We start from the raw sequence: 555 nt of genomic DNA, 5'->3' as shown, positions 1-555 counted from the left end.
GAGACAGGAGAGAGGGAGAGATACCCAGGAGAGACAGGAGAGAGGGAGAGATAGACAGGAGATAGGGAGAGATACCCAGGAGAGACAGGAGATAGGGAGAGATACCCAGGAGAGACAGGAGAGAGGGAGAGATAGACAGGAGATAGGGAGAGATACCCAGGAGAGAAAGAGGGAGAACAGGAGGGAGTGAGAGACAGGAGATAGGGAGAGATACCCAGGAGAGAAAGAGGGAGAACAGGAGATAGGGAGAGATACCCAGGAGAGAAAGAGGGAGAACAGGAGGGAGGGAGAGACAGGAGAGAGGGAGAGATACCCAGGAGAGGAAGAGGGGGAGACAGGAGAGAAAGAGGGAGAGACAGGAGGGAGAGAGAGATACCCAGGAGAGGAAGAGGGGGAGACAGGAGAGAAAGAGGGAGAGACAGGAGGGAGAGAGAGATACCCAGGAGAGAAAGAGGGAGAGACAGGAGAGAGGGAGAGATACCCAGGAGAGAAAGAGGGGGAGACAGGAGAGAGGAAGAGGGGGAGACAGGAGAGAGGGAGAGATAGACAGGAGAG

At 55.1% G+C, this 555-nt stretch overlaps 1 protein-coding gene across 1 annotated transcript in view; it reads left to right on the top strand.

Moving 5' to 3' along the window:
- LOC109920007 (BTB/POZ domain-containing protein KCTD1) overlaps positions 1-555 on the top strand; it is a 123991-nt gene that overhangs the window by 427 nt on the left and 123009 nt on the right. The gene's annotated exons all lie outside the window — the stretch shown is intronic.

The sequence above is a fragment of the Rhincodon typus genome, chromosome 4 (genome assembly GCF_021869965.1).
Source record: "Rhincodon typus isolate 14 chromosome 4, sRhiTyp1.1, whole genome shotgun sequence".
NCBI classification, from domain to species: domain Eukaryota; kingdom Metazoa; phylum Chordata; class Chondrichthyes; order Orectolobiformes; family Rhincodontidae; genus Rhincodon; species Rhincodon typus.
The sequence above is the reverse complement of the archived record's forward strand: the minus strand, read 5'-3'. Positions and strand labels throughout refer to the sequence as shown.